This window comes from Tamandua tetradactyla, chromosome 7, assembly GCF_023851605.1.
Source record: "Tamandua tetradactyla isolate mTamTet1 chromosome 7, mTamTet1.pri, whole genome shotgun sequence".
Taxonomy (NCBI): Eukaryota; Metazoa; Chordata; class Mammalia; order Pilosa; family Myrmecophagidae; genus Tamandua; species Tamandua tetradactyla.
Window position 1 is genome coordinate 80,246,676 of NC_135333.1, and position 11,009 is coordinate 80,257,684.

An 11,009-nucleotide genomic window follows, 5' to 3' on the forward strand; every position below is an offset into this window, starting at 1 on the left:
GTGGCTTTCAAAATATTTTAATTGTCTTTGGCTTACAGGAGTTTTACTATGCTGAATCTGGGAGTGTATATCTTTATATTAAACCTACATAGCACTTGTTGACATTCACTGACATGAAAATTAAAGTTTTAAATAAAATTTTGCAAGTTTTCACCCATTATTTTAAAAAATTTTCTTCCTGTTCTTTTTTCTCTCTCCTCCTTTTGACATTTGCATTATGTATATGGTGGTACACTTAATAGGTTATTGTTCTTGTTTTACTCTCTGTTCTTCAGGTTGAGTGATCTCTAGCAACCTTACTTCAAGTTTGCTGATCTTTTTTTCCACCAGTTCAAATCTGTTGAGCCTGGGTGCTAAATTTTCCTTTTCAGTTTTTGTACTTTTTAACACTAGAATTTCCATTTCATTATTTTAAAAATAATTTCTGCCTATTGATATTCTCTATTTCATGGGACATTATCACCATGCTTACCTTTACTTCATTAAGCATGGTTTCCTTTAGTCCTTTCAAAATATAAGATATTTGTTATGGTTGTTTTCAAGGACCTTTCTGTTAAAGCCAATATCTTGGCCCTATCACAGGAAGTTTCTCTGCCTATGTATGCTTCTTGAGTTTCTGTGTGTCTTCTAATTTTTGTTGAAAACTAGATATTTTAAGCAAATTATTGCAAAAATTTTATGTATTAATCTTCCTCAATGACTTGTTTTTATTGCTGTTTGCTTGTTTATTTTTGTAATGAGTTGCCTGGGCTAGTTCAGTGATGTCTCTTCCTCCCTGAATGTGCACCTCCAATTGTGCTCCTCATCTAACAGAATGTGGCCTATAAAATGTATACAATGACTTTTGGATTATAGCGGCATTTGCAGGAATTTTTCTGTCTATTTCCTTTATCTTTCTTTTAAGCTATCTGCCCCTGGGTCTGTGAATTTCTGGGCCCATTAATTTCTGGATAATTGTTTTATTGTTTCAACAATGTCCTGGAACATAAATTGTTTCATAGTCATATCCAGTTAAGCTTGTGCCCCTCACAGGGATAGTATTTGAGTCCTGTCTTTGAGGCTCATCTTGGGTCTAGGAGGATTCTTATTAGCTGTCCCTTTCTCTGGTTCAGCTTTATTAAGTTGTCTTATGGTTTAGCTTGCTGCTCTACCATCCTCCTCTTAACTGCTTACCAACAAATTCTCCATTATATTTTTCTTGAATTTCCCCACACTATATTTCTAAAAAGGAGTTTCCTTTGGACAGATGATTGGACTTCCCTAATTTCATGGATAGCCTCTCCCACTGGGAAAAATCTCTGAGCCACTGCTCAGAACTAGATGGAAGTATAATGACCTGCTTCTCTTGGAGGGACACCACTGCCTTACAGGAATGGTGCTGGGTGGGGACAGTAGCCTCTGGTATTTTACTTTACCTCTCACAGAGCAGAACTTCTACACTATGAGCAAGTTGGCACAAGTGGGGTCTGGTTCCCACTATCTTAGACCTCTATGCCTAGGACATAGTTTCTGTCCTTTGACCAGGGCCTGTACGGAGAAAGTGAGCACCAATTTCTTCGCTGAACTGGCTACATATATAGCCTGTGCAACTTGGAGTTGCAGGGATGAGAAAACTATCAGCTGGTGGTCTGCCCCTCCCAGTGAGAAACTATACCCCTTAACTAGTAGCTGAGAGGGGGACACCCAGTTTCTATGTGCTGAGAGGGGGACACAGAAGGTTGTGGTGGAAATGCTGTTTTTACTGAGATTTGGTAGGTTTTCTTGAATTAGTGTTTCTTCACTTGCCGTATGCCCTTAGGAGAAATTCTAGAGACTTTAAATAGTTCGGGTTTTAAAGAACAATTTTTGCCACTTAATGTTTGTTTCCTGGGGAAACAGGTTTGTTTCCTGGAGAACAGATTCAAAGAACTCCTCATGCTGCTAGTTTGAAAATTTCCTCATTTCTTTTGCCATGTATTGGGACAATTTTTGAGAAGTAATTGAAATTGCTCTTCTACTTTTGAAAGTGTTACTAAAACTAAGCTTCTGTTAGGATGGCATTACTACCCCAGGAGATTTACACATTCAACACAATCCTAATCAATACTCCAGCACCATTTTTTTCTACAGAAAGTAAAAGCCAATCATCAAATTCATTAGAATATCAAGCATCCCTGAATAGCTAAAACCGTCTTGAAGAAGAATGAAGTTGGAGAACTCACATTTACCTATCTCGAATTTACTATAAAGCTGCAAGCTACAGAAATCAAGACAGTGTGAGGCTGGCATATAGACCAATGGAATAGAATTGAGAGTTCAGAAATAAACCCACACAACAATGGCCAATGGATTTTTTAGAAGATTGTTAAATCCACTCAATAAAGGAAAAATAGTCTCTTCAAAAAATGCTGCTGGGAAAACTGGATAATCCCATGCAAAAGAATGATTGAGCACTGAAACCATAAAATCATTATAAGAAAACAGGGGCAATCTTCTGGACATTTTATTAGGCAATGGATTCTTAGCTATGACACTAAAAGCATGAGCAATGAAAGAAAAAAATAGATAAATGGATTTCATCAAAATTAAAATCTTTTGTGCATCAAAGTACATTAGCAAAAAAGTGTAAAGAAAATCTACAGAATGGGATGAAATACTCGGAAATCATATGTCTGATAAGGATATAACGTCCATAACATATAAAGAGCTCCTACAACTCAACAACAAAAAGACAGCATCTGAATTAAAAACAGGCAAAGAAGTTTAGGAGATATTTTTCCAAAGAAGATATACAAATGGCCAATAAGAACATGAAAACATGATGCGCATCTCTACCCATTAGGGGAATGCAAAGCAAAACCATAATGAAATACCACGTCATACCCACTTGGATGGCTATTACTAAAAAGAAAAAACAAACAAAAAAAAAACCAAAACAGAAAATAACAAGTATTGGCATGGATGTGGAGAAATAAGAATCTTTGTACATCGTTGATGGGAACATGAAATGGTGCAGCTGTTGTGGAAAACTGTTTGGAACTGTTTCTTCAGAAAATTAAACATAAATTTACCATGTACCTTATGAGCTCAACTCCCAAGTATAAACCCCAAATAATTGAAAACAGGGATTCATATAGATATATGTACATTAATGTTCATAGCAGAATTGTTCACTATAGTCAGAAAGAGACTCAACCCATGTCCATCACCAGGTAAATTGATAATTCAGCTATAAAAAGGAATAAAGATCTGATACATTTTGCAGTATAGATGAACTTTGAAGAAATCACATTGAATGAAATAGGCCGGGCACCAAAATATAAATATTGTATGATTCAGCTTATATTCAATATCTATAAAAATCAAAATCATTGAGACAGAAAGAAGGTTGCAAGAGGCTGGTGGAGAGGTGGGGAGTTATTGGTTAAGGGTTACAGTGGTTCTTTTAGGGGTGATATAAAGTTTGGTAATGGATGGTGGTGATGGTGGCACGACATTGTGAATGCAGTTGCTATATATGAGTTTTCAATATGGAAAATTTTGTGTAATATATATGTTACCAAATTAAAAATAAAAAAATAAGGTTCGAGCTTTCTGTTACAGAGTGTTCATTCTAGAGTATAGGGTCATTAGAAAAAAAAGCAGCTTCTGTGGAACTGTCCTCACCTATCCGCCTCTTTTTCCACTCTCCCTTAGCTCCTGTGAAGTGCTCAGTATGGTTCCATTTTTGCTTATTTGCATGCAGGTGTTTTGTAAGTTTCCTTTCCTGCTTGTTTGTGTGCAGGTGTTCAGTATGTTTCATTTTGAAAGAGACCACCATCATCATGGGGGAGATATTAAATCTCCACCAGCCCCCAAAGCTTTCCATGGCACAGAAGTTGCTTGATGAATGCATTTTGCTCAGTGGCAGGGCCCCAACACTCAGGCAACACAGGTGCCCCTCATCTATGTTGCAAATAGAGACGTGTGTAACTGCTGACCCGACCCAGTTAGCCTGCCTGGGGAACTGACTTCAGATCTTTTGGACCCTTTGCACTGTGTAAATAATAAGGCAGTCATTTGTTGAAAGTCTATTGTGCCTAGTCCTGTGTCCCTACAATAAACCATATAGCAACTTAGTCCACATCAGTAGAAGGAAAACAATTATATCTACTATTCAGGTTGTATCTGTATGTAGGTTGAGATAATACAAATCACACCTGTTTTTAAATGAAATTGAACAACTATTATAATAAAAGTGTTAAAATTATTAAAAATAATTAAAGAGACCACTTTGCACTAGGCAAGGAAAAATAGGAGAATGGATTTTAGAGTTGTAAGAGGAAATGAACCTTAAATCAACAATAACTAGCATTAGATAAGCCTTACCATTAAGTGGTAAAGACATATTATACCCTCTTAACTACTAAACTCAAGTTATACGAATTATAACCAAACTTCCTACTGTTTCAAGCTATGAAATTTTAAACTGCAGCATTATAAAATTAATCTTTTGCAGATAACATTCCAGAATCATCTTTGATCTCGTCCTACTGGAAAATCTCCTCTCTCTCTCACTTACTCACTGCTGTTCTTGGTTTTGCTCTCCCCTTTGAATGCTTTATTTGCACTTAGACTTGTATCAATTATTTTCTTAATTGCACATTAAGGGATATCATTTGTTTCTTTTTGCCCCCAGTACATCTTTGCCCATGTAGACACTTGAATAGTATATGTTGTCTTAAAATATTGTTGTACACATAATTCTTATACCTGTATGGTCAATCAGATTTGTAAACATCAATTTATCAAATCTACATTGTTTGACTCCCTTTGCCACTAAAAGAACATTAATTGTTTCATTTACTTCTTTATTGAGACATTTGATACTATTTTCTTTGTCAATAAATTCTTTTACCCCTGAAACACATTTTTCCTCATATCTAAGGCTACTCACTTATTTGATGTTTTTATACTCCATACTACTGCATATTTAAGTTAGATAATAAAACATAATGACCTCTATGTCACCTTATCTATTTAATCCCACTATTTTTTTTTTACCTTAAAACGAGTTATTCTACCCTGACACAAAGTTGTACTAAAAACTAATGATTAAAAATACTGTTTTTTGCAAAGATTCCAATAGATTATTTTTCACACGATACATGAAATATCCTAGGTAAGATTATATTTTAAAACTGAATATCGTGTCATATATCTTGCATAAGCCTAAATGTTTTACCTAAGAAACATTTAATTAAGCTAAGTTAACTGCTATTCTAGGATATATGGTCATCGAAGTAAGAGAGTGTATCAAAATAAAAATCCTACAATGAATGTACATTTACTGCTGCCTACAAGCAGTGATTCCTTTTCAATAAAGAATGTTTGAACAACTTTCACTGGTGGCATGCTGTCACCCTCTGTTCAAAGATTAATTAAACCATGTTCCAATAAAAAAAAATTTCAGCATGAATACATAGAACCAGAACAAGTTTTTGTGCTGCACCTTCTTATATGATAAGCAGGACTTTCATTCAATGGATGCAGATTGCTTGTGTTTTTAGAACTATTAAGCTAGGATAATTACGGAACAATCCAGGCAATGTTCAATAGCCCATGCAGATGCCTGACAGGGCATGTTGTCTCTTAATTAGGAATTTGAATTCCTAATGCTTGTATATTAACTGAAATAATTGCATAGATGTTTTGCATTTCCTTCACTTTTACTGGTATGGAATATAGACTAGCTAGACTTATGTGTCTTAAAAAAAATATATATATATATAAATATTATTGAACATTACAGAGGAACTAAATGCATGGGTACGTACTATAATTTTCAATCATTTCATTTGTATTTTATTTCAATATTCAAAAAATTTTGCATTTTACAGAGTCTGATACATTCTCTATCACCTAATAGTACAACAGGAATAAATTAAATTTTCATTTTTTTGTAAATATCTGTTCTAATTAGCTTGCATAAACACTGTGTTTGTGCAAGAAGTGTGTCACTAATATAACATAAACATATGTATTGCTTATATTTAAAATGTTTGATAAATTAGAGCTTATTTGCAACTGTTAATACAAAAGCTGTTTTTAAACAATAAATTGCCTATTTTAGGAATACCCATAATGACCTATTTCTATAAACATTTTTAGTGAGAGAGATATCTTGATGTGCAAAACCCTGCGGACATTTTATGGAAATTAGATTATTTTGTGCAGAAGTACATCAGAGTGACTTGTTTAATATTCTAAGAGATGGATTATTTTTGCCTAATATATTACACAAAATAAAGGCCCTGTGTAGAGGTGAAACTTTTTCTTTGTGTGTTTTTTATATTTCTTCTTTTATTTTGCTCATGTGCCTGGTTTATGAGTAAGATTTTATGCACAACATACACAAAATATTTTGGTGGGTAATTATGCTGTGTGTGCTTTCATATGTACAATATAATGATGATTAAGTACAGAAAGAATAGTTACATTCATGGACTTAAAAATTTTCAAGAATTGCAAGTTTTGTTTAAAAAATTAAAAGAACCCATATCAATTTAGTTCACATTTTTGAAGAAAAGCGTGGACGTTGTCTTACCTCAGAGACTTGTGAAGTTTAGAAATGTTAAATGTCAAACAAAGATATGCATATCAGTTTTTCTCTAAACAATACAAATTATTTCACATTAGATTAATGTCATAGTCATGCATAGCATAGGGAGTAGATGCTGTGTGGAAAAACAAAGCTATAATTCAGAAGAAGATGAACTCTCCTTACAAAAAAAAGAGCACCAAATCATAAACTATCCTTCTAATTTTGTGTTGTAATTCAGAAATGCAGACACTCTTTCCATTTATAAGCATCATTCAACATATGCTTTTTTTTGCATTTTACTTTGCAATATGTTAGATTGATTTAAATAACACATCAACTCTTCTTTTGCCATTTATGGTACTGTGTGTATATATATATATATATATATATATATATATATACACGCACATCATACACATATATATATATAAATGAATAATGCACATATTGCCCCATTATTGATAGGAAAAAATATATACTGCAATGAAAACATAGGAAAATTATAATAGAAAAGGAAATAACTAACAGTTATTCCCTCTAAACAATAACAACAAAAATTTGAGTCATATTAATGTAATCAAGAGTGCCTTGGTGACACATCAGATGCCACCTGTCATTTATACTTATTATGTTGCTTAAAATAGTTATTTGATTTTGCTGACAATTATTATAGAGCTAGTATGTCATATTTTTCTTTTTGAAAGGGGGTTTGTATTTCATTTCTACTTAATCTATAGATAGTCTAAAGAAAAAAATAAGTGTTTTTTTTTTTTTATTAAAGTAAGAAATCACAACCTGTGACCTGTAAGAAATGCACCTAGAAATTGAAACATTCTCTCATTTGATCCTTTTTTCTTTCACCATCTTCTTTTTGGTAAATAAAATTTTATTTACACAAATTTAGGAAAATGTATTTTAAATTCAAAATAGCGTTTGTTACCAAGCAATAAATCCTTTTGGAATGGAAATTTACAGAAAGAATTATTTACAGGAATCAACTATAATTACATGTAATTCATTCTGCAGCTGCTTATAATTGTAGTTTTCCCCAGGACCTTTCCCTCCTTATAACCACCTGAGAATTGCTTCTTTGCAAATGGTTAATCAGAATAATAATTTTTTTCTATAACTAGATGCAATGGCATTAAATGATTAGTGGGAAACCTTATTTTCCTAATCAGATGAAAAGATAAATTTGATTTGACAGCAAAATGTGATAAATATCTAACTGTGTGTAGAAAATTGAACAAGGTAATGCAAGTTGGGATGTAGGACAAACAGAAAACACAATCTCTGTCTTAGAAGAATTTATAATCTACCTAGGGGATTTAAAACATACATTTAAAACAATCTGAGAATGTTTGTAATACACAACATTAAGTACAGAATACAGAATTACCATGTAATTGTTTTTCATAAGTACAACACCCACTTGCTTCTCAGAAAAAAAAATGCTGACATTTTTTTTCACATAAACTGGCCCATAAGACAAAGGCAGAGCAAAATCTTCTCTGTGTGTATTTATGCCCACAGCATTCCAAAAGCCCTAAAAATTCAGTTAAAAAACATGATACTTGAGATTCATCGGAATGGACTTCATCTCCAGCACTAGCACTTTGTGATTTGGGGCAAATTATTTAGCCTGTGTGAGGTTTGTCCTAGCGTAAGAATAGAATAAATATGTATCCGCTGATGGTTATAAAAATGCATTCAGAAAGCCCAGTTTATACCTCACACTCCGTCAGAAAGTGGCTACTTTTTTCTTTATTGGAGAAGATAGGTCTTATGTTTTATTAAAGTATTTAGTCAGAGCATAGATACTTGTATTGAGTCTGCTAATAAACCACATTTCCGGCTCTTCACACCCTTGTGTCCTCCTCCTTGAATATGGGCTCACTTTGATTAGTAAAATGCAGGGAAATGAACCCTTGTGACTTCTAAAGTTATGCCGTAGCATAACTTTATATTGTCGTATATACGACAAACCAAGCCTTGTAGTTCCTTCCTGGGTCTCTGTGAAATCCTGCTCTTTAAGTAGCCAGTCACCATAAAAGGTGCTCTCCTACCTCGAGACAAACGAGAGCAGCCCACGTATGATACAAGCGGTCAAGGAGACCTCCATGCCTGCGTTGTGACTGAACTGCATAAATGAAGATTCTGTTATGGCATTTCTGGCAGTTGCCTAGAAGCACATAGACGTACCCCTCATGTACAATAAAGTTAAGATCCCATGAATCATATATTAACCAGTAATAGGACACAGTAAGGAACCAGCAGATAAACTCCTTGTTCTTCTTTCCTCTTATGGGATGTTCCAAGTTGCAATAGTTTTATACCACTCCATGAAAATCGCCCATGAGGCTAATGCCATTAGCTGCGTTAACTGAGAATATATGACTCACTCAGTAAAACATGGCCTGTCTTACCTCTCTCACGTCATCTTTGCTTCTCTTTTTCACTTACTATTATTGCTCTAACTTGCCTTTTTTCTGATAAAATGTTATCATATAAACTTTTGCTGCAGGCTCTATTTTCTAGAGGACTGAGTTAAGAGAAACAGGAAAAGGGCATTATAAAATAATTTATATTGACATGTTTAGGAATAGATTGGAGTGGAACAGGCTGAAATCTTAGGCATGAGATGGTGGAGTAAGAAGTTTCAGAGATCCATCCTCCCACAGAAGCTATAAACAACCAGCAAGAACTGACACAAATATCTTTTGCAAAGCTCCAGAAAACAGTTAAAGGCCTATAGTCACAAGCTGAACAATGATTCAAGAAAAAGACCACTACAGAGTAGGTAAGATCTTACGGCAGTCTTGTGGGTCCCTCCCCCACCCCACCCCACCCCTTACTGGCTCTGCTTGGAGCTGGCCTGTGCTCCCAGTGGGACTTGGTTCCCATTCCAGAGGGAGCAGAGTAACTCGCATTCATAGAATGGAAACATGTATATCTAGCCCGATATATCTGCGGTGGTCTGCTGGTCAACCAGGACATGTGTCACAGAATCGCCGACCCAGAACCCGCCCTTCGTATAGAGATCGCTCACAGAGCTCTCCTATAGAACACCACAGGAGGGCAGTCCTACAGAACACTAATTCGGGGTAAGGAGTTCTTGACTGTAGGACATGCAGTGCAGTGGCTACAACCATGAGGAAACTGTTTCCTAGGGAAGAGGAGGTATTTGCATCCATGTAAACAGGGGAATCACTAGGGTAATGTGTGCATGCTTAAGACAAGACACGTGCAGAAAGGATCATGACGGCCACTATGCTTCAGCCTGGATATATTCTCTAAACTCCATTGTATGGAGAAGCTTGGAAGGAGAGCACTTGCACAGGTCAGTCTGCAAAGACTGGGGAAGCTGTTTTGTTTTGTTTTTCTTCTTATTTTACTTTATTTTTGTTATCTCTTGACATCCAAGGAAAGCTCTGTCTTAACATTAGCTGAATACAAGCTTAAAGAGCAGACATCTAAGAAGTTAAATTAAGTGATTGTCTTTTAAAATATCAAAATATCCAGGTTTAAACAAAAGATTACAAAACATGCAAAGAAACAGGAAGTGACGACCAAGGCAACAGAGAAGATTAAAGCAACAGAAATCACCAATGAGGAGACCAGACGTGGCACATTACAGGCAAAGTCTTGTTTTAAAAAAAAAGATACTAAATATACTCAAAGAGCTAAAGGAAAACATGGCTAAAGAACAAAGGAAATTAAAAAAAAAAGATAGATGAATTCAAAATGAATATCACTAGAGAGATGAAAATTATGAAAAGGAAACAAACAGCACTACAGGCTCTAGTAATTGAAAATTTAAATTCCCTGGAGTGGTTCAGCAGCAGGTTGGAAATAGCAGAAAAAAGAATCATTGAACTTGAAGATAAGAAATTTGATATAATCCAGTCCGAGGAGCTGAAAGAATAGAGGATGAAAATAGTTAACAGAGTGTGAAGAACCTGTAGACCTTGTCAAGCATACCAATATACATATTGCATGAGACCTAGAAAGAAAGGAAATAGAGAAAGAGATGCAGAATATTCAAAGAAATAATGGCCGAAAATTCCTCAAACTTAATGAAAAAGGGGAATATACACATCCAAGATACTCAACAAACTTCAAACAGGATGAACTGAAATAGACCCACAGAGCAGCATATTATAATCAAACCGCCAACCGCCAAAGAGAGAGAGAAGCCCTCTCTTCTGAAAGCCACAAGAGAGAAGGAGCGTGTCATGTACAAGGGGGCCTCAATAACATTACAAGCTGATTCCTCAGCTGAAACAATGAAGGCAAGAAGGAGTGGGATGATATAAAGTACTGGGGAAAAAATACAAAGCAAGAATACTGCATCCAACAAAACTTTTTTTTATTTTAGTGAGGGATAGATTAAGACACTGCCAAATAAGCACAAGGTGAGGGAACTTGTCACCACTAGACTGGCCCC